The sequence below is a fragment of the Hyla sarda genome, chromosome 1 (genome assembly GCF_029499605.1).
Source record: "Hyla sarda isolate aHylSar1 chromosome 1, aHylSar1.hap1, whole genome shotgun sequence".
Taxonomy (NCBI): Eukaryota; Metazoa; Chordata; class Amphibia; order Anura; family Hylidae; genus Hyla; species Hyla sarda.
The window spans coordinates 259,910,567-259,935,811 of NC_079189.1; the positions used below are offsets into that span (position 1 = coordinate 259,910,567).

Consider the following 25,245-nt stretch of genomic DNA (forward strand, 5'->3'; position numbering starts at 1 on the left):
GCATGGGAGACTGGCTGGGAATCCCAGGTGCAGTTGACATTTTAATCTGTTGCCGCCTTCCGCTCCGATTCGGAAAAGGATCTATTGATGCTTAAATCCACAATATACAGGGTGTGAAGCTGTCAACGGCCATCCTAAGCCTGAACGTGCCTGCTCTCCTCAGATCGCAGACTGCTGCCCGGCAGATACCGGCATGGGAGACTGGCTGGCAATCCAAGGTGCCATTGACATTTTGCTCTGTTGCCACCTTCTTCTCCGATTAATAAAAATATTTATTGATGCTTAAATCCACAATATACAAGGCGTAAAGATGTCAATGGCCATCCTAAGCTGAACGCTCCTGCTCTCGTCAGATCGCAGACTGCTACCCAGCTTAGGGCCCAGTAAGTACCGGCATGGGAGACTGGCTGGCAATCCCGGGTGCAGTTGACATTTTGCTCTGTTGCCGCCTTCCGCTCCGATTCGGAAAAGGATTTATTGATGCTTAAATGCACAGTATAAAGGGCATGACACTGTCAACGGCCATCGTAAGCTGAACGCGCCTGCTCTCGTCAGATCGCAGACTGCTACCCAGCTTAGGGCCCGGTAAGTACCAGCATGGGAGACTGGCTGGGAATCTCAGGTGTTGTTGACATTTTGCTCTGTAGCCGCCTTCCGCTCCGATTCCGAAAAGGATTTATTGATGCTTAAATCCACAGTATACAGGGTGTGAAGCCGTCTACGGCTAACCTAAGCTGAATGTGCCCGTTCTTGTCAGATCGCAGACTGCTGCCCGGCAAGTACGGGCATGGGAGACTGGCTGGAAATCCAAGGTGCTATTGACATTTTGCTCTGTTGCCGCCTTTCTCTCCGATTCCGAAAAGGATTTATTGATGCTTAAATGCACAGTATAAAAAGCATGAAGCTGTCAATGGCCATCCTAAGCTGAACGCGCCTGCTCTCGTCAGATCGCAGACTGCTACCCAGCTTAGGGCCCGGTAAGTACTGGCATGGGAGACTGGCTGGGAATCCCGGGTGCCGTTGACATTTTGCTCTATTGCTGCCTTCCGCTCCGATTCCGAAAAGCATTTATTGATGCTTAAATCCACAGTATACAAGGTGTGAAGCTGTCGACGGCCATCCTAAGCTGAACGCGCCTGCTCTCGTCAGATCGCAGACTGGTACAGATCTTAGGGCTCAGTAAGTACCGGCATGGGAGACTGGCTGGGAATCCCGGCTGCCGTTGACATTTTGCTCTGTTGCCGCCTTCCGTTCCAATTCCGAAAAGGATTTATTGATGCTTAAATGCACAGTATAAAGGGCAAAAAGCTGTCAACGGCCATCCTAAGCTGAACGCGCCTGCTCTCGCCAGATCACAGACTGCTACCCAGCTTAGGGCCCGGTAAGTACCAGCATGGGAGACTGGCTGGGAATCCCAGGTGTCGTTGACATTTTGCTCTGTTGCCGCCTTCCGCTCCGATTCCGAAAAGGATTTATTGATGCTTAAATCCACAGTATACAAAGCGTGAAGCTGTCAACGGCCATCCTAAGATGAATGCGCCTGTTATCGTCAGATCGCAGACTGCTACCCAACTTCGGGCCTGGTAAGTAACATCATGGGAGACTGGCTGGGAATCCCGAGTGCAGTTGACATTTTGCTCTGTTTCTGCTCCGATTCCGAAAATTATTTATTGATGCTTAAATCCACAGTATACAAAGTGTGAAGCTGTCAACGGCCATCTTAAGCTGAACGCGCCTGCTCTTGTCAGATCGCAGACTGCTAACCAGCTTAGGTCCTGGTAAGTACCAGCATGGGAGACTGGCTGGGAATCCCGGGTGCAGTTGACATTTTAATCTGTTGCCGCCTTCCGCTCCGATTTGGAAAAGGATTTATTGATGCTTAAATCCACAATATACAGGGTTTGAAGCTGTCAACGGCAATCCTAAGCCTGAACGTGCCTGCTCTCCTCAGATCGCAGACTGCTGCCCGTCAGTTACCGGCATGGGAGACTGGCTGGCAATCCAAGGTGCCATTGATATTTTGCTCTGTTGCCGCCTTCCTCTCCGATTAATAAAAATATTTATTGATGCTTAAATCCACAATATACAAGGCGTGAAGATGTCAACGGCCATCCTAAGCTGAACGTGCCTGCTCTCGTCAGATCGCAGACTGCTACCCAGCTTAGGGCCCAGTAAGTACCGGCATGGGAGACTGGCTGGGAATCCCAGGTGCAGTTGACATTTTGCTCTGTTGCCGCCTTCCGTTCCGATTCCGAAAAGGATTTATTGATGCTTAAATGCACAGTATAAAAAGCATGAAGCAGTCAATGGCCATCCTAAGCTGAACGCGCCTGCTCTCGTCAGATCGCAGACTGCTACGCAGCTTAGGGCCCAGTAAGTACTGGCATGGGAGACTGGCTGGGAATCCCGGGTGCAGTTGCCATTTTGCTCTGTTGCCGCCTTCCGTTCCGATTCCGAAAAGGATTTATTGATGATTAAATGCACAGTATAAAAAGCATGAAGCTGTCAATGGCCATCCTAAGCTGAACTCGCCTGCTCTTGTCAGATCGCAGACTGCTACCCAGCTTAGGGCCCGGTAAGTACTGGCATTTGAGACTGGCTGGGAATCCCGGGTGCTGTTGACATTTTTCTCTATTGCTGCCTTCCGCTCCGATTCCGAAAAGAATTTATTGATGCTTAAATCCACAGTATACAAGGTGTGAAGCTGTCGACGGCCATCCTAAGCTTAACGCGCCTGCTCTTGTCAGATCGCAGACTGGTACAGATCTTAGGGCCCGGTAAGTACCGGCATGGGACACTGGTTGGGAATCCCGGCTGCCGTTGACATTTTGCTCTGTTGCCGCCTTCCGTTCCGATTCCGAAAAGGATTTATTGATGCTTAAATGCACAGTATAAAGGGCGAGAAGCTGTCAACGGCCATCCTAAGCTGAACGCGCCTGCTCTCGGCAGATCGCAGACTGCTACCCAGCTTAGGGCCCGGTAAGTACCAGCATGGGAGCCTGGCTGGGAATCCCAAGTATTGTTGACATTTTGCTCTGTTGCCGCCTTCCGCTCCGATTCCGAAAAGGTTTTATTGATGCTTAAATCCACAGTATACACAGTGAGACAATGTCTACGGCCATCCTAAGCTGAATGTGCCTGTTCTCGTCAGATCGCAGACTGCTACCCAGCTTAGGGCCTGGTAAGTACCAGCATGGGAGACTGGCTGGGAATCCCGGGTGCTGTTGACATTTTAATCTGTTGCCGCCTTCCGCTCCGATTCGGAAAAGGATTTATCGATGCTTAAATGCACAATATACAGGGTGTGAAGCTGTCAACGGCCATCCTAAGCTGAACGCGCCTGCTCTCGTCAGATCGCAGACTGCTACCCAGCTTAGGGCCCGGTAAGTACCAGCATGGGAGACTGGCTGGGAATCCCAGGTGTTGTTGACATTTTGCTCTGTAGCCGCCTTCAGCTCCGATTCCGAAAAGGATTTATTGATGCTTAAATCCACAGTATACAGGGTGTAAAGCCGTCTACGGCTATCCTAAGCTGAATGTGCCTGTTCTTGTCAGATCGCAGACTGCTGCCCGGCAAGTACGGGCATGGGAGACTGGCTGGCAATCCAAGGTGCTATTGCCATTTTGCTCTGTTGCCGCCTTCCTCTCCGATTCCGAAAAGGATTTATTGATGCTTAAATGCACAGTATAAAAAGCATGAAGCTGTCAATGGCCATCCTAAGCTGAACGTGCCTGCTCTCGTCAGATCGCAGACTGCTACCCAGCTTAGGGCCCGGTAACTACTGGCATGGGAGACTGGCTGGGAATCCCGGGTGCCGTTGACATTTTGCTCTATTGCTGCCTTCCGCTCCGATTCCGAAAAGAATTTATTGATGCTTAAATCCACAGTATACAAGGTGTGAAGCTGTCGACGGCCATCCTAAGCTTAACGCGCCTGCTCTCGTCAGATCGCAGACTGGTACAGATCTTAGGGCCCGGTAAGTACCGGCATGGGACACTGGCTGTTAATCCCAGCTGCCGTTGACATTTTGCTCTGTTGCCGCCTTCCGTTCCGATTCCGAAAAGGATTTATTGATGCTTAAATGCACAGTATACAAAGTGTGAAGCAGTCAACGGCCATCCTAAGCTGAACGCGCCTGCTCTCGTCAGATCGCAGACTGCTACCCAGCTTAGGGCCTTGTAAGTACCAGCATGGGAGACTGGCTGGGAATCCCGGGTGCAGTTGACATTTTAATCTGTTGCCGCCTTCTGCTCCGATTCGGAAAAGGATTTATTGATGCTTAAATGCACAGTATAAAGGGCGTGAAGCTGTCAACGGCCATCCTAAGCTGAACACGCCTGCTCTCGTCAGATTGCAGACTGCTACCCAGCTTAGGGCCCGGTAAGTACCAGCATGGGAGACTGGCTTGGAATCTCAGGTGTTGTTGGCATTTAGCTTTGCAGCTCTGTAGACATTTTGCTCCGATTCCGAAAAGGATTTATTGATGCTTAAATCCACAGTATACAGGGTGTGAAGCCGTCTACGACTATCCTAAGCTGAATGCGCCTGTTCTTGTCAGATCGCAGACTGCTGCCCGGCAAGTACGGGCATGGGAGACTGGCTGGCAATCCAAGGTGCTATTGACATTTTGCTCTGTTGCCGCCTTCCTCTCCGATTAAAAAAAATATTTATTGATGCTTAAATCCACAGTATACAAGGTGTGAAGATGTCAATGGCCATCCTAAGCTGAACGCGCCTGCTCTCGTCAGATCGCAGACTGCTACCCAGCTTAGGGCCCGGTAAGTACTGGCATGGGAGACTGGCTGGGAATCCCGGGTGCCGTTGACTTTTTGCTCTATTGCTGCCTTCCGCTCTGATTCCGAAAATAATTTATTGATGCTTAAATCCACAGTATACGAGGTGTGAAGCTGTCGACGGCCATACTAAGCTTAACGCGCCTGCTCTCGTCAGATTGCAGACTGGTACAGATTTTAGGGCCCGGTAAGTACCGGCATGGGACAATGGCTGGGAATCCCGGCTGCCGTTGACATTTTGCTCTGTTGCCGCCTTCCGTTCCGATTCCGAAAAGGATTTATTGATGCTTAAATGCACAGTATACAAAGTGAGAAGCTGTCAACGGCCATCCTAAGCTGAACGTGCCTGCTCTCGTCAGATCGCAGACTGATACCCAGCTTAGGGCCTGGTAAGTACCAGCATGGGAGACTGGCTGGGAATCCCGGTTGCAGTTGACTTTTTAATCTGTTGCCGCCTTCCGCTCCGATTCGGAAAAGGATTTATTGATGCTTAAATGCACAGTATAAAGGGCATGAAGCAGTCAACGGCCATCCTAAACTGAACGCGCCTGCTCTCGTCAGATCGCAGACTGCTACCCAGCTTAGGGCCCGGTAAGTACTGGTATGGAAGACTGGCTGGGAATCCCGGGTGCCGTTGACTTTTTGCTCTATTGCTGCCTTCCGCTCCGATTCCGAAAATAATTTATTGATGCTTAAATCCACAGTATACAAGGTGTGAAGCTGTCGACGGCCATCCTAAGCTTAACGCGCCTGCTCTCGTCAGATCGCAGACTGGTACAGATCTTAGGGCCCGGTAAGTACCGGCATGGGACACTGGCTGGGAATACCGGATGCCGTTGACATTTTGCTCTGTTGCCGCCTTCCATTCCGATTCCGAAAAGGATTTATTGATGCTTAAATCCACAGTATACAGGGTATGAAGATGTCTACGGCCATCCTAAGCTGAATGCGCCTGTTCTCGTCAGATCGCAGACTGCTACCCAGCTTCGGGCCTGGTAAGTACCAGCATTCGAGACTGGCTGGGAATCCCGGGTGCAGTTGACATTTTGCTCTGTTTCTGTTCCGATTCCGAAAATTATTTATTGATGCTTAATAAATCCACAGTATACAAAGTGTGAAGCTGTCAACGGCCATCCTAAGCTGAACGCGCCTGCTCACGTCAGATTGCAGACTGCTACCCAGCTTAGGGCCTGGTAAGTACCAGCATGGGAGACTGGCTGGGAATCCCGGGTGCAGTTGACATTTTAATCTGTTGCCGCCTTCCGCTCCGATTCGGAAAAGGATTTATTGATGCTTAAATCCACAATATACAGGGTGTGAAGCGGTCAACGGCCATCCTAAGCCTGAACGTGCCTGCTCTCCTCAGATCGCAGACTGCTGCCCGGCAGATACCGGCATGGGAGACTGGCTGGCAATCCAAGGTGCCATTGACATTTTGCTCTGTTGCCGCCTTCCTCTCCGATTAATAAAAATATTTATTGATGCTTAAATCCACAATATACAAGGCGTAAAGATGTCAACGGCCATCCTAAGCTGAACGCGCCTGCTCTCGTCAGATCGCAGACTGCTACCCAGCTTAGGGCCCAGTAAGTACCGGCATGGGAGACTGGCTGGGAATCCCGGGTGCAGTTGACATTTTGCTCTGTTGCCGCCTTCCGTTCCGATTCCGAAAAGGATTTATTGATGCTTAAATGCACAGTATAAAAATCATGAAGCTGTCAATGGCCATCCTAAGCTGAACGCGCCTGCTCTCGTCAGATCACAGACTGCTACCCAGCTTAGGGCCCGGTAAGTACTGGCATGGGAGACTGGCTGGGAATCCCGGTTGCCATTGACATTTTGCTCTATTGCTGCCTTCCGCTCCGATTCCGAAAATAATTTATTGATGCTTAAATCCACAGTATACAAGGTGTGAAGCTGTCGACGGCCATCCTAAGCTTAATGCGCCTGCTCTCGTCAGATCGCAGACTGGTACAGATCTTAGGGACCGGTAAGTACCGGCATGGGAGACTGGCTGGGAATCCCGGCTATCGTTGACATTTTGCTCTGTTGCCGCCTTCTGTTCCGTTCCGATTCCGAAAAGGATTTATTGATGCTTAAATGCACAGTATACAAAGTGTGAAGCTGTCAACGGCCATCCTAAGCTGAACGCGCCTGCTGTCGTCAGATCGCAGACTGATACCCAGCTTAGGGCCTGGTAAGTACCAGCATGAGAGACTGGCTGGGAATCCCGGGTGCAGTTGACATTTTAATCTGTTGTCGCCTTCCGCTCAGATTCGGAAAAGGATTTATTGATGCTTAAATGCACAGTATAAAGGTCGTGAAGCCGTCAACGGCCATCCTAAGCTGAACGCGCCTGCTCTTGTCAGATCGCAGACTGCTACCCAGCTTAGGGCCCGGTAAGTACCAGCATGGGAGACTGGCTGGGGATCCCAGGTGTTGTTGACATTTTGCTCTGTAGCCGCCTTCCGCTCCGATTCCGAAAAGGATTGATTGATGCTTAAATCCACAGTAGACAGGGTGTGAAGCCGTCTACGGCTATGCTAAGCTGAATGTGCCTGTTCTTGTCAAATTGCAGACTTCTGCCCTGCAAGTACAGGCATGGGAGACTGGCTGGCAATCCAAGTTGCTATTGACATTTTGCTCTGTTGCCGCCTTCCTCTCCGATTCCGAAAAGGATTTATTGATGCTTAAATGCACAGTATAAAGGGCGTGAAGCTGTCAACGGCCATCCTAAGCTGAACGCGCCTGCTCTCGTCAGAGCGCAGACTGCTACCCAGCTTAGGGCCCGGTAAGTACCAGCATGGGAGACTGGCTGGGAATATCAGGTGTTGTTGACATTTTGCTCTGTAGCTCTGTAGACATTTTGCTCCGATTCCGAAAAGGATTTATTGATGCTTAAATCCACAGTATACAAGGTGTGAAGCCGTCTACGGCTATCCTAAGCTGAATGCGCCTGTTCTTGTCAGATCGCAGACTGCTGCCCGGCAAGTACGGGCATGGGAGACTGGCTGGCAATCCAAGGTGCTATTGAAATTTTGCTCTGTTGCCGCCTTCCTCTCCGATTAAAAAAAATATTTATTGATGCTTAAATCCACAGTATACAAGGCGTGAAGATGTCAACGGCCATCCTAAGCTGAACGCGCCTGCTCTCGTCAGATCACAGACTGCTACCCAGCTTAGGGCCTGGTAAGTACCAGCATGGGAGACTGGCTGGGAATCCCAAGTGTCGTTGACATTTTGCTCTGTTGCCGCCTTCCGCTCCGATTCCGAAAAGGATTTATTGATGCTTAAATGAACAGTATAAAGGGCGGGAAGCTGTCAACGGCCATCCTAAGCTGAACACGCCTGCTCTCGTCAGATCGCAGACTGCTACCCAGCTTAGGGCCTGGTAAGTACCAGCATGGGAGACTGGCTGGGAATCCCAAGTGTCGTTGACATTTTGCTCTGTTGCCGCCTTCCGCTCCGATTCCGAAAAGGATTTATTGATGCTTAAATCCACAGTATACAGGGTGTGAAGATGTCTACGGCCATCCTAAGCTGAATGCGCCTGTTCTCGTCAGAGCGCAGACTGCTACCCAGCTTCGGGCCTGGTAAGTACCAGCATGGGAGACTGGCTGGGAATCCCGTGTGCAGTTGACAATTTACTCTGTCTCTGTTCCGATTCCGAAAATTATTTATTGATTCTTAAATCCACAGTATACAAAGTGTGAAGCTGTCAACCGCCATCATAAGCTGAATGCGCCTGCTCTCATCAGATCGCAAACTGCTACCCAGCTTAGGGCCTGGTAAGTACCAGCATGGGAAACTGGCTGGGAATCCCGGGTGCAATTGACATTTTAATCTGTTGCCGCCTTCCGCTCCGATTCGGAAAATGATTTATTGATGCTTTAATCCACAATATACAGGGTGTGAAGCTGTCAACGGCCATCCTAAGCCTGAACGTTCCTGCTCTCATCAGATCGCAGACCGCTGCCCGGCAGATACCGGCATGGGAGAGTGGCTGGCAATCCAAGGTGCCATTGACATTTTGCTCTGTTGCCGCCTTCCTCTCCGATTAATAAAAATATTTATTGATGCTTAAATCCACAATATACAACGCGTAAAGATGTCAACGGCCATCCTAAGCTGAACGCGCCTGCTCTCGTCAGATCGCAGACTGCTATCCAGCTTAGGGCCCAGTAAGTACCGGCATGGGAGACTGGCTGGGAATCCCGGGTGCAGTTGACATTTTGCTCTGTTGCCGCCTTCTGTTCCGTTCCGATTCCGAAAAGGATTTATTGATGCTTAAATGCACAGTATACAAAGTGTGAAGCTGTCAACGGCCATCCTAAGCTGAACGCGCCTGCTGTCGTCAGATCGCAGACTGATACCTAGCTTAGGGCCTGGTAAGTACCAGCATGGAAGACTGGCTGGGAATCCCGGTTGCAGTTGACTTTTTAATCTGTTGCCGCCTTCCGCTCCGATTCGGAAAAGGATTTATTGATGCTTAAATGCACAGTATAAAGGGCATGAAGAAGTCAACGGCCATCCTAAACTGAACGCGCCTGCTCTCGTCAGATCGCAGACTGCTACCCAGCTTAGGGCCCGGTAAGTACCAGCATGGGAGATTGGCTGGGAATCCCAGGTGTTGTTGACATTTTGCTCTGTAGCCGCCTTCCGCTCCGATTCCGAAAAGGATTTATTGATGCTTAAATCCTTAGTATACAGGGTGTGAAGCCGTCTACGGCTATTCTAAGCTGAATGTGCCTGTTCTTGTCAGATCACAGACTGCTGCCCTTCAAGTACGGGCATGGGAGACTGGCTGGCAATCCAAGGTGCTATTGACATTTTGCTATGTTGCCGCCTTCCTCTCTGATTCGAAAAGGATTTATTGATGCTTAAATGCACAGTATAAAGGGCAAGAAGCTGTCAACGGCCATCCTAAGCTGAACGCGCCTGCTCTGGTCAGATTGCAGACTGCTACCCAGCTTAGGGCCCGGTAAGTACCAGCATGGGAGACTGGCTGGGAATATCAGGTGTTGTTGACATTTTGCTCTGTAGACACTTTGCTCCGATTCCGAAAAGGATTTATTGATGCTTAAATCCACAGTATCCACAGTATACAGGGTGTGAAGCCGTCTACGGCTATCCTAAGCTGAATGTGCCTGTTCTTGTCAGATCGCAGACTGCTGCCCGGCAAGTACGGGCATGGGAGACTGGCTGGCAATCCAAGGTGCTATTGACATTTTGCTCTGTTGCCGCCTTCCTCTCCGATTAAAAAAAATATTTATTGATGCTTAAATCCACAGTATACAAGGTGTGAAGATGTCAATGGCCATCCTAAGCTGAACGCGCCTGCTCTCGTCAGATCGCTGACTGCTACGCAGCTTAGGGCCCAGTAAGTACCGGCATGGGAGACTGGCTGGGAATCCCGAGTGCAGTTGACATTTTGCTCTGTTGCCGCCTTCCGATCCGATTCCGAAAAGGATTTATTGATGCTTAAATGCACAGTATAAAGGGCGAGAAGCTGTCAACGGCCATCCTAAGCTGAACGCGCCTGCTCTTGTAAGATCGCAGACTGCTACCCAGCTTCGGGCCTGGTAAGTACCAGCATGGGAGACTGGCTGGGAATACCGGGTGCAGTTGACATTTTGCTCTGTTTCTGCTCCGATTCCGAAAATTATTTATTGATGCTTAAATGCACAGTATACAAAGTGTGAAGCTGTCAACGGCCATCCTAAGCTGAACGCGCCTGCTCTCGTCAGATCGCAGACTGCTACCCAGCTTAGGGCCTGGTAAGTACCAGCATGGGAGACTGGCTGGAATCCCGGGTGCAGTTGACATTTTAATCTGTTGCCGCCTTCCGCTCCGATTCGGAAAATTGATTTATTGATGCTTAAATCCACAATATACAGGGTGTGAAGCTGTCAACAACCATCCTAAGCTGAACGTGTCTGCTTTCCTCAGATCGCAGACTGCTGCCCGGCAGATACCGGCATGGGAGACTGGCTGGCAATCCAAGGTGCCATTGACATTTTGCTATGTTGCCGCCTTCCTCTCCGATTAATAAAAATATTTATTGATGCTTAAATCCACAATATACAAGGCGTGAACATGTGAACGGCCATCCTAAGCTGAACACGCCTGCTCTCGTCAGCTCGCAGACCGCCACCCAGCCTAGGGCCCAGTAAGAACCGGCATGGGAGACTGGCTGGGAATCCCAGGTGCAGTTGACATTTTGCTCCGTTGCCGCCTTCCGTTCCGATTCCGAAAAGGATTTATTGATGCTTAAATGCACAGTATAAAAATCATGAAGCTGTCAATGGCCATCCTAAGCTTAACGCGCCTGCTCTTGTCAGATCACAGACTGCTACCCAGCTTAGGGCCCAGTAAGTACCGGCATGGGAGACTGGCTGGGAATCCCGGGTGCAGTTGACATTTTGCTCTGTTGCCGCCTTCCGTTCCGATTCCGAAAAGGATTTATTGATGCTTAAATGCACAGTATAAAAATCATGAAGCTGTCAATGGCCATCCTAAGATTAACGCGCCTGCTCTCGTCAGATCGCAGACTGGTACAGATCTTAGGGACCGGTAAGTACCGGCATGGGAGACTGGCTGGGAATCCCGGCTATCGTTGACATTTTGCTCTGTTGCCGCCTTCTGTTCCGTTCCGATTCCGAAAAGGATTTATTGATGCTTAAATGCACAGTATACAAAGTGTGAAGCTGTCAACGGCCATCCTAAGCTGAACGCGCCTGCTGTTGTCAGATCGCAGACTGATACCCAGCTTAGGGCCTGGTAAGTACCAGCATGGGAGACTGGCTGGGAATCCCGGGTGCAGTTGACATTTTAATCTGTTGTCGCCTTCCGCTCAGATTCGGAAAAGGATTTATTGATGCTTAAATGCACAGTATAAAGGTCGTGAAGCCGTCAACGGCCATCCTAAGCTGAACGCGCCTGCTCTCGTCAGATCGCAGACTGCTACCCAGCTTAGGGCCCGGTAAGTACCAGCATGGGAGACTGGCTGGGAATCCCAGGTGTTGTTGACATTTTGCTCTGTAGCCGCCTTCCGCTCCGATTCCGAAAAGGATTTAGTGATGCTTAAATCCACAGTAGACAGGGTGTGAAGCCGTCTACGGCTATGCTAAGCTGAATGTGCCTGTTCTTGTGAGATCGCAGACTTCTGCCCTGCAAGTACGGGCATGGGAGACTGGCTGGCAATCCAAGGTGTTATTGACATTTTGCTCTGTTGCCGCCTTCCTCTCCGATTCCGAAAAGGATTTATTGATGCTTAAATGCACAGTATAAAGGGCGTGAAGCTGTCAACGGCCATCCTAAGCTGAACGCGCCTGCTCTCGTCAGAGCGCAGACTGATACCCAGCTTAGGGCCCGGTAAGTACCAGCATGGGAGACTGGCTGGGAATATCAGGTGTTGTTGACATTTTGCTCTATAGCTCTGTAGACATTTTGCTCCGATTCCGAAAACGATTTATTGATGCTTAAATCCACAGTATACAGGGTGTGAAGCCGTCTACGGCTATCCTAAGCTGAATGCGCCTGTTCTTGTCAGATCGCAGACTGCTGCCCGGCAAGTACGGGCATGGGAGACTGGCTGGCAATCCAAGGTGCTATTGAAATTTTGCTCTGTTGCCGCCTTCCTCTCCGATTAAAAAAAATATTTATTGATGCTTAAATCCACAGTATACAAGGCGTGAAGATGTCAGCGGCCATCCTAAGCTGAACGCGCCTGCTCTCGTCAGATCGCAGACTTCTACGCAGCTTAGGGCCCGGTAAGTACTGGCATGGGAGACTGGCTGGGAATCCCGGGTGCTGTTGACATTTTGCTCTATTGCTGCCTTCCGCTCCGATTCCGAAAATAATTTATTGATGCTTAAATCCACAGTATACAAGGTGTGAAGCTGTCGACGGCCATCCTAAGCTTAACGCGCCTGCTCTCGTCAGATCGCAGACTGGTACAGATCTTAGGGCCCGGTAAGTACCGGCATGGGACACTGGCTGGGAATCCCGGCTGCCGTTGACATTTTGCTCTGTTGCCGCCTTCCGTTCCGATTCCGAAAAGGATTTATTGATGCTTAAATGCACAGTATAAAGGGCAAGAAGCTGTCAACGGCCATCCTAAGCTGAAAGCGCCTGCTCTCGTCAGATCGCAGACTGCTACCCAGCTTAGGGCCTGGTAAGTACCAGCATGGGAGACTGGCTGGGAATCCCAAGTGTCGTTGACATTTTGCTCTGTTGCCGCCTTCCGCTCCGATTCCGAAAAGGATTTATTGATGCTTAAATCCACAGTATACAGGGTGTGAAGATGTCTACGGCCATCCTAAGCTGAATGCGCCTGTTCTCGTCAGATCGCAGACTGCTACCCAGCTTCGGGCCTGGTAAGTACCAGCATGGGAGACTGGCTGGGAATCCCGTGTGCAGTTGACAATTTGCTCTGTCTCTGTTCCGATTCCGAAAATTATTTATTGATTCTTAAATCCACAGTATACAAAGTGCGAAGCTGTCAACCGCCATCCTAAGCTGAATGCGCCTGCTCTCATCAGATCGCAGACTGCTACCCAGCTTAGGAACTGGTAAGTACCAGCATGGGAGACTGGCTGGGAATCCCGGGTGCAATTGACATTTTAATCTGTTGCCGCCTTCCGCTCCGATTCGGAAAATGATTTATTGATGCTTTAATCCACAATATACAGGGTGTGAAGCTGTCAACGGCCATCCTAAGCCTGAACGTGCCTGCTCTCATCAGATCGCAGACCGCTGCCCGGCAGATACCGGCATGGGAGAGTGGCTGGCAATCCAAGGTGCCATTGACATTTTGCTCTGTTGCCGCCTTCCTCTCCGATTAATAAAAATATTTATTGATGCTTAAATCCACAATATACAACGCGTAAAGATGTCAACGGCCATCCTAAGCTGAACGCGCCTGCTCTCGTCAGATCGCAGACTGCTATCCAGCTTAGGGCCCAGTAAGTACCGGCATGGGAGACTGGCTGGGAATCCCGGGTGCAGTTGACATTTTGCTCTGGTGCCGCCTTCTGTTCCGTTCCGATTCCGAAAAGGATTTATTGATGCTTAAATGCACAGTATACAAAGTGTTAAGCTGTCAACGGCCATCCTAAGCTGAACGCGCCTGCTATTGTCAGAGCGCAGACTGATACCCAGCTTAGGGCCTGGTAAGTACCAGCATGGGAGACTGACTGGGAATCCCGGTTGCAGTTGACTTTTTAATCTGTTGCCGCCTTCCGCTCCGATTCGGAAAAGGATTTATTGATGCTTAAATGCACAGTATAAAGGGCATGAAGCAGTCAGCGGCCATCCTAAACTGAACGCGCCTGCTCTCGTCAGATCGCAGACTGCTACCCAGCTTAGGGCCCGGTAAGTACCAGCATGGGAGATTGGCTGGGAATCCCAGGTGTTGTTGACATTTTGCTCTGTAGCCGCCTTCCGCTCCGATTCCGAAAAGGATTTATTGATGCTTAAATCCTTAGTATACAGGGTGTGAAGCCGTCTACGGCTATTCTAAGCTGAATGTGCCTGTTCTTGTCAGATCACAGACTGCTGCCCGGCAAGTACGGGCATGGGAGACTGGCTGGCAATCCAAGGTGCTATTGACATTTTGCTATGTTGCCGCCTTCCTCTCTGATTCCGAAAAGGATTTATTGATGCTTAAATGCACAGTATAAAGGGCAAGACGCTGTCAACGGCCATCCTAAGCTGAACGCGCCTGCTCTGGTCAGATCGCAGACTGCTACCCAGCTTAGGGCCCGGTAAGTACCAGCATGGGAGACTGGCTGGGAATATCAGGTGTTGTTGACATTTTGCTCTGTTGCTCTGTAGACACTTTGCTCCGATTCCGAAAAGGATTTATTGATGCTTAAATCCACAGTATCCACAGTATCCAGAGTATCCACAGTATCCACAGTATCCACAGTATACAGGGTGTGAAGCCGTCTACGGCTATCCTAAGCTGAATGTGCCTGTTCTTGTCAGATCGCAGACTGCTGCCCGGCAAGTACAGGCATGGGAGACTGGCTGGCAATCCAAGGTGCTATTGACATTTTGCTCTGTTGCCGCCTTCCTCTCCGATTAAAAAAAATATTTATTGATGCTTAAATCCACAGTATACAAGGTGTGAAGATGTCAATGGCCATCCTAAGCTGAACGCGCCTGCTCTCGTCAGATCGCAGACTGCTACGCAGCTTAGGGCCCAGTAAGTACCGGCATGGGAGACTGGCTGGGAATCCCGGGTGCAGTTGACATTTTGCTCTGTTGTCGCCTTCTGTTCCGTTCCGATTCCGAAAAGGATTTATTGATGCTTAAATGCACAGTATACAAAGTGTGAAGCTGTCAACGGCCATCCTAAGCTGAACGCGCCTGCTGTCGTCAGATCGCAGACTGATACCTAGCTTAGGGCCTGGTAAGTACCAGCATGGGAGACTGGCTGGGAATCCCGGTTGCAGTTGACTTTTTAATCTGTTGCCGCCTTCCGCTCCGATTCGGAAAAGGATTTATTGATGCTTAAATGCACAGTATAAAGGGCATGAAGCAGTCAACGGCCATCCTAAACTGAACGCGCCTGCTCTCGTCAGATCGCAGACTGCTACCCAGCTTAGGGCCCGGTAAGTACCAGCATGGGAGATTGGCTGGGAATCCCAGGTGTTGTTGACATTTTGCTCTGTAGCCGCCTTCCGCTCCGATTCCGAAAAGGATTTATTGATGCTTAAATCCTTAGTATACAGGGTGTGAAGCCGTCTACGGCTATTCTAAGCTGAATGTGCCTGTTCTTGTCAGATCACAGACTGCTGCCCTTCAAGTACGGGCATGGGAGACTGGCTGGCAATCCAAGGTGCTATTGACATTTTGCTATGTTGCCGCCTTCCTCTCTGATTCCGAAAAGGATTTATTGATGCTTAAATGCACAGTATAAAGGGCAAGAAGCTGTCAACGGCCATCCTAAGCTGAACGCGCCTGCTCTGGTCAGATCGCAGACTGCTACCCAGCTTAGGGCCCGGTAAGTACCAGCATGGGAGACTGGCTGGGAATATCAGGTGTTGTTGACATTTTGCTCTGTAGCTCTGTAGACACTTTGCTCCGATTCCGAAAAGGATTTATTGATGCTTAAATCCACAGTATCCACAGTATACAGGGTGTGAAGCCGTCTACGGCTATCCTAAGCTGAATGTGCCTGTTCTTGTCAGATCGCAGACTGCTGCCCGGCAAGTACGGGCATGGGAGACTGGCTGGCAATCCAAGGTGCTATTGACATTTTGCTCTGTTGCCGCCTTCCTCTCCGATTAAAAAAAATATTTATTGATGCTTAAATCCACAGTATACAAGGTGTGAAGATGTCAATGGCCATCCTAAGCTGAACGCGCCTGCTCTCGTCAGATCGCTGACTGCTACGCAGCTTAGGGCCCAGTAAGTACCGGCATGGGAGACTGGCTGGGAATCCCGGGTGCAGTTGACATTTTGCTCTGTTGCCGCCTTCCGTTCCGATTCCGAAAAGGATTTATTGATGCTTAAATGCACAGTATAAAAAGCATGAAGCTGTCAATGGCCATCCTAAGCTGAACGCGCCTGCTCTCGTCAGATCGCAGACTGGTACAGATCTTAGGGCCCGGTAAGTACCGGCATGGGACACTGGCTGGGAATCCTGGCTGCCGTTGACATTTTGCTCTGTTGCCGCCTTCCGTTCCGATTCCGAAAAGGATTTATTGATGCTTAAATGCACAGTATAAAGGGCGAGAAGCTGTCAACGGCCATCCTAAGCTGAACGCGCCTGCTCTTGTAAGATCGCAGACTGCTACCCAGCTTCGGGCCTGGTAAGTACCAGCATGGGAGACTGGCTGGGAATACCGGGTGCAGTTGACATTTTGCTCTGTTTCTGCTCCGATTCCGAAAATTATTTATTGATGCTTAAATGCACAGTATACAAAGTGTGAAGCTGTCAACGGCCATCCTAAGCTGAACGCGCCTGCTCTCGTCAGATCGCAGACTGCTACCCAGCTTAGGGCCTGGTAAGTACCAGCATGGGAGACTGGCTGGAATCCCGGGTGCAGTTGACATTTTAATCTGTTGCCGCCTTCCGCTCCGATTCGGAAAAGGATTTATTGATGCTTAAATCCACAATATACAGGGTGTGAAGCTGTCAACGGCCATCCTAAGCTGAACGTGTCTGCTTTCCTCAGATCGCAGACTGCTGCCCGGCAGATACCGGCATGGGAGACTGGCTGGCAATCCAAGGTGCCATTGACATTTTGCTATGTTGCCGCCTTCCTCTCCGATTAATAAAAATATTTATTGATGCTTAAATCCACAATATACAAGGCGTGAACATGTGAACGGCCATCCTAAGCTGAACGCGCCTGCTCTCGTCAGCTCGCAGACCGCCACCCAGCCTAGGGCCCAGTAAGAACCGGCATGGGAGACTGGCTGGGAATCCCAGGTGCAGTTGACATTTTGCTCTGTTGCCGCGTTCCGTTCCGATTCCGAAAAGGATTTATTGATGCTTAAATCCACAGTATAAAAATCATGAAGCTGTCAATGGCCATCCTAAGCTGAACGTGCCTGCTCTTGTCAGATCGCAGACTGCTACCCAGCTTAGGGCCCGGTAAGTATTGGCATGGGACACTGGCTGGGAATCCCGTGTGCAGTTGACAATTTACTCTGTCTCTGTTCCGATTCCGAAAATTATTTATTGATTCTTAAATCCACAGTATACAAAGTGTGAAGCTGTCAACCGCCATCATAAGCTGAATGCGCCTGCTCTCATCAGATCGCAGACTGCTACCCAGCTTAGGGCCTGGTAAGTACCAGCATGGGAGACTGGCTGGGAATCCCGGGTGCAATTGACATTTTAATCTGTTGCCGCCTTCCGCTCCGATTCGGAAAATGATTTATTGATGCTTTAATCCACAATATACAGGGTGTGAAGCTGTCAACGGCCATCCTAAGCCTGAACGTGCCTGCTCTCATCAGATCGCAGACCGCTGCCCGGCAGATACCGGCATGGGAGAGTGGCTGGCAATCCAAGGTGCCATTGACATTTTGCTCTGTTGCCGCCTTCCTCTCCGATTAATAAAAATATTTATTGATGCTTAAATCCACAATATACAACGCGTAAAGATGTCAACGGCCATCCTAAGCTGAACGCGCCTGCTCTCGTCAGATCGCAGACTGCTATCCAGCTTAGGGCCCAGTAAGTACCGGGATGGGAGACTGGCTGGGAATCCCGGGTGCAGTTGACATTTTGCTCTGTTGCCGCCTTCTGTTCCGTTCCGATTCCGAAAAGGATTTATTGATGCTTAAATGCACAGTATACAAAGTGTGAAGCTGTCAACAGCCATCCTAAGCTGAACGCGCCTGCAGTCGTCAGATCGCAGACTGATACCTAGCTTAGGGCCTGGTAAGTACCAGCATGGGAGACTGGCTGGGAATCCCGGTTGCAGTTGACTTTTTAATCTGTTGCCGCCTTCCGCTCCGATTCGGAAAAGGATTTATTGATGCTTAAATGCACAGTATAAAGGGCATGAAGCAGTCAACGGCCATCCTAAACTGAACGCGCCTGCTCTCGTCAGATCGCAGACTGCTACCCAGCTTAGGGCCCGGTAAGTACCAGCATGGGAGATTGGCTGGGAATCCCAGGTGTTGTTGACATTTTGCTCTGTAGCCGCCTTCCGCTCCGATTCCGAAAAGGATTTATTGATGCTTAAATCCTTAGTATACAGGGTGTGAAGCCGTCTACAGCTATTCTAAGCTGAATGTGCCTGTTCTTGTCAGATCACAGACTGCTGCCCGGCAAGTACGGGCATGGGAGACTGGCTGGCAATCCAAGGTGCTATTGACATTTTGCTATGTTGCCGCCTTCCTCTCTGATTCCGAAAAGGATTTATTGATGCTTAAATGCACAGTATAAAGGGCAAGAAGCTGTCAACGGCCATCCTAAGCTGAACGCGCCTGCTCTGGTCAGATCGCAGACTGCTACCCAGCTTAGGGCCCGGTAAGTACCAGCATGGGAGACTGGCTGGGAATATCAGGCGTTGTTGACATTTTGCTCTGTAGCTCTGTAGACACTTTGCTCCGATTCCGAAAAGGATTTATTGATGCTTAAATCCACAGTATCCACAGTATACAGGGTGTGAAGCCGTCTACGGCTATCCTAAGCTGAATGTGCCTGTTCTTGTCAGATCGCAGACTGCTGCCCGGCAAGTACGGGCATGGGAGACTGGCTGGCAATCCAAGGTGCTATTGACATTTTGCTCTGTTGCCGCCTTTCTCTCCGATTAAAAAAAATATTTATTGATGCTTAAATCCACAGTATACAAGGTGTGAAGATGTCAATGGCCATCCTAAGCTGAACGCGCCTGCTCTTGTCAGATCGCTGACTGCTACGCAGCTTAGGGCCCAGTAAGTACCGGCATGGGAGACTGGCTGGGAATCCCGGGTGCAGTTGACATTTTGCTCTGTTGCCGCCTTCCGTTCCGATTCCGAAAAGGATTTATTGATGCTTAAATGCACAGTATAAAAAGCATGAAGCTGTCAATGGCCATCCTAAGCTGAACGCGCCTGCTCTCGTCAGATCGCAGACTGGTACAGATCTTAGGGCCCGGTAAGTACCGGCATGGGACACTGGCTGGGAATCCTGGCTGCCGTTGACATTTTGCTCTGTTGCCGCCTTCCGTTCCGATTCCGAAAAGGATTTATTGATGCTTAAATGCACAGTATAAAGGGCGAGAAGCTGTCAACGGCCATCCTAAGCTGAACGCGCCTGCTCTTGTAAGATCGCAGACTGCTACCCAGCTTCGGGCCTGGTAAGTACCAGCATGGGAGACTGGCTGGGAATACCGGGTGCAGTTGACATTTTGCTCTGTTTCTGCTCCGATTCCGAAAATTATTTATTGATGCTTAAATGCACAGTATACAAAGTGTGAAGCTGTCAACGGCCATCCTAAGCTGAACGCGCCTGCTCTCGTCAGATCGCAGACTGCTACCCAGCTTAGGGCCTGGTAAGTACCAGCATGGGAGACTGGCTGGAATCCCGGGTGCAGTTGACATTTTAATCTGTTGCCGCCTTCCGCTCCGATTCGGAAAATTGATTTATTGATGCTTAAATCCACAATATACAGGGTGTGAAGCTGTCAACAACCATCCTAAGCTGAACGTGTCTGCTTTCCTCAGATCGCAGACTGCTGCCCGGCAGATACCGGCATGGGAGACTGGCTGGCAATCCAAGGTGCCATTGACATTTTGCTATGTTGCCGCCTTCCTCTCCGATTAATAAAAATATTTATTGATGCTTAAATCCACAATATACAAGGCGTGAACATGTGAACGGCCATCCTAAGCTGAACGCGCCTGCTCTCGTCAGCTCGCAGACCGCCACCCAGCCTAGGGCCCAGTAAGAACCGGCATGGGAGACTGGCTGGGAATCCCAGGTGCAGTTGACATTTTGCTCTGTTGCCGCCTTCCGTTCCGATTCCGAAAAGGATTTATTGATGCTTAAATGCACAGTATAAAAATCATGAAGCTGTCAATGGCCATCCTAAGCTTAACGCGCCTGCTCTTGTCAGATCACAAACTGCTACCCAGCTTAGGGCCCAGTAAGTACCGGCATGGGAGACTGGCTGGGAATCCCGGGTGCAGTTGACATTTTGCTCTGTTGCCGCCTTCCGTTCCGATTCCGAAAAGGATTTATTGATGCTTAAATGCACAGTATAAAAATCATGAAGCTGTCAATGGCCATCCTAAGCTTAACGCGCCTGCTCTCGTCAGATCGCAGACTGGTACAGATCTTAGGGACCGGTAAGTACCGGCATGGGAGACTGGCTGGGAATCCCGGCTATCGTTGACATTTTGCTCTGTTGCCGCCTTCTGTTCCGTTCCGATTCCGAAAAGGATTTATTGATGCTTAAATGCACAGTATACAAAGTGTGAAGCTGTCAACGGCCATCCTAAGCTGAACGCGCCTGCTGTCGTCAGATCGCAGACTGATACCCAGCTTAGGGCCTGGTAAGTACCAGCATGGGAGACTGGCTGGGAATCCCGGGTGCAGTTGACATTTTAATCTGTTGTCGCCTTCCGCTCAGATTCGGAAAAGGATTTATTGATGCTTAAATGCACAGTATAAAGGTCGTGAAGCCGTCAACGGCCATCCTAAGCTGAACGCGCCTGCTCTCGTCAGATCGCAGACTGCTACCCAGCTTAGGGCCCGGTAAGTACCAGCATGGGAGACTGGCTGGGAGTCCCAGGTGTTGTTGACATTTTGCTCTGTAGCCGCCTTCCGCTCCGATTCCGAAAAGGATTTAGTGATGCTTAAATCCACAGTAGACAGGGTGTGAAGCCGTCTACGGCTATGCTAAGCTGAATGTGCCTGTTCTTGTGAGATCGCAGACTTCTGCCCTGCAAGTACGGGCATGGGAGACTGGCTGGCAATCCAAGGTGTTATTGACATTTTGCTCTGTTGCCGCCTTCCTCTCCGATTCCGAAAAGGATTTATTGATGCTTAAATGCACAGTATAAAGGGCGTGAAGCTGTCAACGGCCATCCTAAGCTGAACGCGCCTGCTCTCGTCAGAGCGCAGACTGCTACCCAGCTTAGGGCCCGGTAAGTACCAGCATGGGAGACTGGCTGGGAATATCAGGTGTTGTTGACATTTTGCTCTGTAGCTCTGTAGACATTTTGCTCCGATTCCGAAAACGATTTATTGATGCTTAAATCCACAGTATACAGGGTGTGAAGCCGTCTACGGCTATCCTAAGCTGAATGCGCCTGTTCTTGTCAGATCGCAGACTGCTGCCCGGCAAGTACGGGCATGGGAGACTGGCTGGCAATCCAAGGTGCTATTGAAATTTTGCTCTGTTGCCGCCTTCCTCTCCGATTAAAAAAAATATTTATTGATGCTTAAATCCACAGTATACAAGGCGTGAAGATGTCAGCGGCCATCCTAAGCTGAACGCGCCTGCTCTCGTCAGATCGCAGACTTCTACGCAGCTTAGGGCCCGGTAAGTACTGGCATGGGAGACTGGCTGGGAATCCCGGGTGCTGTTGACATTTTGCTCTATTGCTGCCTTCCGCTCCGATTCCGAAAATAATTTATTGATGCTTAAATCCACAGTATACAAGGTGTGAAGCTGTCGACGGCCATCCTAAGCTTAACGCGCCTGCTCTCGTCAGATCGCAGACTGGTACAGATCTTAGGGCCCGGTAAGTACCGGCATGGGACACTGGCTGGGAATCCCGGCTGCCGTTGACATTTTGCTCTGTTGCCGCCTTCCGTTCCGATTCCGAAAAGGATTTATTGATGCTTAAATGCACAGTATAAAGGGCAAGAAGCTGTCAACGGCCATCCTAAGCTGAAAGCGCCTGCTCTCGTCAGATCGCAGACTGCTACCCAGCTTAGGGCCTGGTAAGTACCAGCATGGGAGACTGGCTGGGAATCCCAAGTGTCGTTGACATTTTGCTCTGTTGCCGCCTTCCGCTCCGATTCCGAAAAGGATTTATTGATGCTTAAATCCACAGTATACAGGGTGTGAAGATGTCTACGGCCATCCTAAGCTGAATGCGCCTGTTCTCGTCAGATCGCAGACTGCTACCCAGCTTCGGGCCTGGTAAGTACCAGCATGGGAGACTGGCTGGGAATCCCGTGTGCAGTTGACAATTTGCTCTGTCTCTGTTCCGATTCCGAAAATTATTTATTGATTCTTAAATCCACAGTATACAAAGTGTGAAGCTGTCAACCGCCATCATAAGCTGAATGCGCCTGCTCTCATCAGATCGCAGACTGCTACCCAGCTTAGGAACTGGTAAGTACCAGCATGGGAGACTGGCTGGGAATCCCGGGTGCAATTGACATTTTAATCTGTTGCCGCCTTCCGCTCCGATTCGGAAAATGATTTATTGATGCTTTAATCCACAATATACAGGGTGTGAAGCTGTCAACGGCCATCCTAAGCCTGAACGTGCCTGCTCTCATCAGATCGCAGACCGCTGCCCGGCAGATACCGGCATGGGAGAGTGGCTGGCAATCCAAGGTGCCATTGACATTTTGCTCTGTTGCCGCCTTCCTCTCCGATTAATAAAAATATTTATTGATGCTTAAATCCACAATATACAACGCGTAAAGATGTCAACGGCCATCCTAAGCTGAACGCGCCTGCTCTCGTCAGATCGCAGACTGCTATCCAGCTTAGGGCCCAGTAAGTACCGGCATGGGAGACTGGCTGGGAATCCCGGGTGCAGTTGACATTTTGCTCTGTTGCCGCCTTCTGTTCCGTTCCGATTCCGAAAAGGATTTATTGATGCTTAAATGCACAGTATACAAAGTGTGAAGCTGTCAACGGCCATCCTAAGCTGAACGCGCCTGCTGTCGTCAGATCGCAGACTGATACCTAGCTTAGGGCCTGGTAAGTACCAGCATGGGAGACTGGCTGGGAATCTCGGTTGCAGTTGACTTTTTAATCTGTTGCCGCCTTCCGCTCCGATTCGGAAAAGGATTTATTGATGCTTAAATGCACAGTATAAAGGGCATGAAGCAGTCAACGGCCATCCTAAACTGAACGCGCCTGCTCTCGTCAGATCGCAGACTGCTACCCAGCTTAGGGCCCGGTAAGTACCAGCATAGGAGATTGGCTGGGAATCCCAGGTGTTGTTGACATTTTGCTCTGTAGCCGCCTTCCGCTCCGATTCCGAAAAGGATTTATTGATGCTTAAATCCTTAGTATACAGGGTGTGAAGCCGTCTACGGCTATTCTAAGCTGAATGTGCCTGTTCTTGTCAGATCACAGACTGCTGCCCGGCAAGTACGGGCATGGGAGACTGGCTGGCAATCCAAGGTGCTATTGACATTTTGCTATGTTGCCGCCTTCCTCTCTGATTCCGAAAAGGATTTATTGATGCTTAAATGCACAGTATAAAGGGCAAGAAGCTGTCAACGGCCATCCTAAGCTGAACGCGCCTGCTCTGGTCAGATCGCAGACTGCTACCCAGCTTAGGGCCCGGTAAGTACCAGCATGGGAGACTGGCTGGGAATATCAGGCGTTGTTGACATTTTGCTCTGTAGCTCTGTAGACACTTTGCTCCGATTCCGAAAAGGATTTATTGATGCTTAAATCCACAGTATCCACAGTATACAGGGTGTGAAGCCGTCTACGGCTATCCTAAGCTGAATGTGCCTGTTCTTGTCAGATCGCAGACTGCTGCCCGGCAAGTACGGGCATGGGAGACTGGCTGGCAATCCAAGGTGCTATTGACATTTTGCTCTGTTGCCGCCTTTCTCTCCGATTAAAAAAAATATTTATTGATGCTTAAATCCACAGTATACAAGGTGTGAAGATGTCAATGGCCATCCTAAGCTGAACGCGCCTGCTCTTGTCAGATCGCTGACTGCTACGCAGCTTAGGGCCCAGTAAGTACCGGCATGGGAGACTGGCTGGGAATCCCGGGTGCAGTTGACATTTTGCTCTGTTGCCGCCTTCCGTTCCGATTCCGAAAAGGATTTATTGATGCTTAAATGCACAGTATAAAGGGCAAGACGCTGTCAACGGCCATCCTAAGCTGAACGCGCCTGCTCTGGTCAGATCGCAGACTGCTACCCAGCTTAGGGCCCGGTAAGTACCAGCATGGGAGACTGGCTGGGAATATCAGGTGTTGTTGACATTTTGCTCTGTTGCTCTGTAGACACTTTGCTCCGATTCCGAAAAGGATTTATTGATGCTTAAATCCACAGTATCCACAGTATCCACAGTATCCACAGTATCCACAGTATCCACAGTATACAGGGTGTGAAGCCGTCTACGGCTATCCTAAGCTGAATGTGCCTGTTCTTGTCAGATCGCAGACTGCTGCCCGGCAAGTACAGGCATGGGAGACTGGCTGGCAATCCAAGGTGCTATTGACATTTTGCTCTGTTGCCGCCTTCCTCTCCGATTAAAAAAAATATTTATTGATGCTTAAATCCACAGTATACAAGGTGTGAAGATGTCAATGGCCATCCTAAGCTGAACGCGCCTGCTCTCGTCAGACTGCTACGCAGCTTAGGGCCCAGTAAGTACCGGCATGGGAGACTGGCTGGGAATCCCGGGTGCAGTTGACATTTTGCTCTGTTGCCGCCTTCCGTTCCGGTTCCGATTCCGAAAAGGATTTATTGATGCTTAAATGCACAGTATAAAAAGCATGAAGCTGTCAACGGCCATCCTAAGCTGAACGCGCCTGCTCTTGTAAGATCGCAGACTGCTACCCAGCTTCGGGCCTGGTAAGTACCAGCATGGGAAACTGGCTGGGAATACCGGGTGCAGTTGACATTTTGCTCTGTTTCTGCTCCGATTCCGAAAATTATTTATTGATGCTTAAATGCACAGTATACAAAGTGTGAAGCTATCAACGGCCATCCTAAGCTGAACGCGCCTGCTCTCGTCAGATCGCAGACTGCTACCCAGCTTAGGGCCTGGTAAATAC

General features: G+C 50.0%; 12 pseudogenes; all 12 read left to right on the plus strand.

The window, feature by feature from the left end:
- Positions 1–906: 906 nt before the first annotated feature.
- On the plus strand, positions 907–1,026 carry LOC130315756 (5S ribosomal RNA; annotated as a pseudogene).
- Positions 1,027–3,312: 2,286 nt separating this feature from the next.
- LOC130320331 (5S ribosomal RNA) lies at positions 3,313–3,432 on the plus strand (annotated as a pseudogene).
- A 1,276-nt stretch (positions 3,433–4,708) lies between these two features.
- Positions 4,709–4,828, plus strand: LOC130352398 (5S ribosomal RNA; annotated as a pseudogene).
- A 486-nt stretch (positions 4,829–5,314) lies between these two features.
- On the plus strand, positions 5,315–5,434 carry LOC130353044 (5S ribosomal RNA; annotated as a pseudogene).
- Positions 5,435–7,514: 2,080 nt separating this feature from the next.
- LOC130352101 (5S ribosomal RNA) lies at positions 7,515–7,634 on the plus strand (annotated as a pseudogene).
- A 4,071-nt stretch (positions 7,635–11,705) lies between these two features.
- On the plus strand, positions 11,706–11,825 carry LOC130320341 (5S ribosomal RNA; annotated as a pseudogene).
- A 670-nt stretch (positions 11,826–12,495) lies between these two features.
- On the plus strand, positions 12,496–12,615 carry LOC130333008 (5S ribosomal RNA; annotated as a pseudogene).
- Positions 12,616–12,899: 284 nt separating this feature from the next.
- LOC130335938 (5S ribosomal RNA) lies at positions 12,900–13,019 on the plus strand (annotated as a pseudogene).
- A 7,914-nt stretch (positions 13,020–20,933) lies between these two features.
- LOC130331481 (5S ribosomal RNA) lies at positions 20,934–21,053 on the plus strand (annotated as a pseudogene).
- Positions 21,054–21,325: 272 nt separating this feature from the next.
- LOC130352102 (5S ribosomal RNA) lies at positions 21,326–21,445 on the plus strand (annotated as a pseudogene).
- Positions 21,446–21,723: 278 nt separating this feature from the next.
- On the plus strand, positions 21,724–21,843 carry LOC130333019 (5S ribosomal RNA; annotated as a pseudogene).
- A 284-nt stretch (positions 21,844–22,127) lies between these two features.
- Positions 22,128–22,247, plus strand: LOC130335960 (5S ribosomal RNA; annotated as a pseudogene).
- Positions 22,248–25,245: the final 2,998 nt, after the last annotated feature.